The sequence below is a fragment of the Lemur catta genome, chromosome 2, assembly GCF_020740605.2.
Source record: "Lemur catta isolate mLemCat1 chromosome 2, mLemCat1.pri, whole genome shotgun sequence".
Lineage (NCBI taxonomy): Eukaryota > Metazoa > Chordata > Mammalia > Primates > Lemuridae > Lemur > Lemur catta.
In genome coordinates, this window is record NC_059129.1 from 118,547,835 (window position 1) to 118,550,443 (window position 2,609).

Genomic DNA, 2,609 nt, shown 5'->3' on the forward strand with positions numbered 1-2,609 from the left:
CAGAACAATTATCTCAATAATCATTTATCCATGTCCCTTTACACCTATGTCCATCCATGAAGATACTTGGTCAGCATCATAAATGCCTACGATGTTTAATTCACTGGTATTGCAGAACATTCAGAAAGGAATAGGAGATTGCTCTCAAGTTGCCTCCAATCTAGAGAGGAAAAAGCAAGTGAACAAATAATTTATATTGCAAACCAGACTACAAATAACATTTAAGAAAAAGAAAAGGTACATAAAGGGTCATGGCCTGACTCTCACAAACTTTGAAATTTATTCTCTTTTGAAGCAGTTTTAAGAGACTACATCTTAGACCTGATCTCTGAATTTTATATCCTCTATCCTTTTGACTTTTATATAACAATTGTATTGATGTATCATTTACATACCATCTATATCCTCATGTTTGTGATAAATGCAGTTTACTTATCAAACCTGTGTTGAGTACTTATTGTGCTCCAACTACAAAGTGTGGGGCTTACAAACGTTGATTGGTGAGACATGGTCAAGGAGTTCAGAGCAGTGCGGAGACAGATATGTAAATGGTATTCCCAGGGCGGTGCTAAAACTTTTCCATTGTGTATAAGAATGTAGTGGCTCAAAGGAGGGAGCTATGAACCCTGATGGATCACACACAGCAGACTGTACAGGCTTCAGACCCCAATGTGGGTCTTGAAGGATGAATAGGCATTTACCAGGGAGACCCAAGAGGAGAGCATCTGAGTTTTCTGCCCAGGTAGGCACCTTCCGGGTTTGTTCCTCCAGCCACACCTGGGACTGGAGAAAGTCTATGATAAACCTCATCGCAGACCCTGAGGGTGTTTTAGGTATTGCTTCTGTCTCTACCCTGCATCCTCTAACTCTGACCTACTCTTTACTCTTCCCAGAGGCCAGAGTGGATTTGGCAGGGTTGCATCTTAGGCTGGGTTGGGGAACCAGATACAGACCGGCCAAGAAAGGAGCATTTGAAAAGCCAGGGAAGCAAAAAAGACATGAGGCATGGCTGGAGGCATAAGGAAATATGCGTGCTTTGAACATAGGTAGGGTGCTTATGGACGAGAGGTAGGAAATGGGGTTGACCAGATCATGAAAGACTGTATGTGCTTTGCTGAAGGATTTGGATGTTATTATTTGGGTCATGGGGAACTTTGAAAGGCTTTCATGTAGTAGAGTGGTACGAAAAGACTTGTGTAGTATGTGCATACTGTTTTGCTAGTTTGACCGCTTCTGCTTTGAAGCCACGGATGAAGGGTGCTACTCAGAGCTCCCTGTGGAAGAGGACTACTGTAGGAGTCGTTGGCCAACAGCTGCAGGTGGCGCATCTGATCCACCAGAGGTGGCAGATTCACACGGGGTCACACTCCCCCCAGGCTGCTCCCAGTCAATGACTGAGCATGGCGGGCTGCTAGCACCAGGCCAGTTCTGCCCCACATGGGACTTCTTTCTCTGAAGGCAGTCTTTGCTTGGTACTTTCTCAGAGCCTCGTGTACCTGAGGCGCCTTCTACTCCTTCTTTCTCCCTTTTCTTTCCCAGGTGCCCAGGCTTAATGGTGGCCTGAGGTGTTCTCTGCCTATCCCCACACCCTCTCCCCTTTATCCATCACAGGTGTTTCCCAATAATCTCTTATTTCTAATTCTCTCTTGACATCCGATTCCCATAGGACATGAACTGACACGATACCTCAAAGTCTATTTTTAATTTTTTTTCTTTTTTTTTTTTCATAGAGTTTTTCCAAAACAAGGCCTCAAAAAATTGGTATAAGACTCAGAATTTTTTCTCTCCACGGACATCTTTAGTAAAAGGTGAAAGAGTTATACGATCTGAAGAGAAACCAGAGTGTGTCAAAGTCTATTTTTAAACTTTAGTATTTATCTTTAAGTGGCTATTTATGTTTTACCCTTTGAACTAGCATGCGTTCCTTTATATAAAATGAACTTTTTTATAAAGTCAGAAATAATCATAAATAAATGATCTCAGGACAGATGGGACCGCTGGGCCATGCCAGGCTTCTCGGCACAAGTTTATCGCTACAACTACCTGGGATCTAACAGGCTTCTGGGGACAGTGTGGAGGTGCCAGGCTTGCTCAGTTCTACTTAGTAATATATTCATATTTGCCACATCCTATCTGTGGCAGAATTGGCTCAAATTCAGATTTGATGGACAGGAATTTCTTCCGACAGATAGGATTTCTTTTTTTCCTGACTGTCATTCTTATAATACAAAGTATTTTGATATCTCATGACTAGCAGGTGGTTAGATGAAAGAGGAGGATAATTCAGCATCTTAAAAGCCAGTGACCTAGCATTTGGGAGGCCAGGATTAATTATAGTGAATCGCTGTGTGACTTTTGAAGAAGTTTTTCCTCTATGGAAAATTATGCCTTATGTATGAAAGGCACTTTCTCTCTCTCTCTCTGTTTTTTAATACAAATTTACCGGAAAAACAGTGAATAATGTTCTTGAAGCAAGTTGTAATCTTCAAATGTCAGAAAAGTATGGAAGTCAATTTTTAGTTTTTAGAAGATCTATTGTATTTATTGCAGTTTTTATGACTATCACAGCAAAATTGCACACTACTTTTATTTAAAATAAAATGCCAGGC

General features: G+C 41.3%; 1 non-coding gene across 1 annotated transcript; it reads right to left on the reverse strand.

Annotated features, from left to right (window-relative positions):
- Positions 1 to 1,730: 1,730 nt before the first annotated feature.
- LOC123633626 lies at positions 1,731 to 1,846 on the reverse strand. The gene has a single exon (XR_006733654.1). It is a non-coding gene; the product is annotated as a U5 spliceosomal RNA (small nuclear RNA).
- Between the last annotated feature and the right edge of the window lie 763 nt (positions 1,847 to 2,609).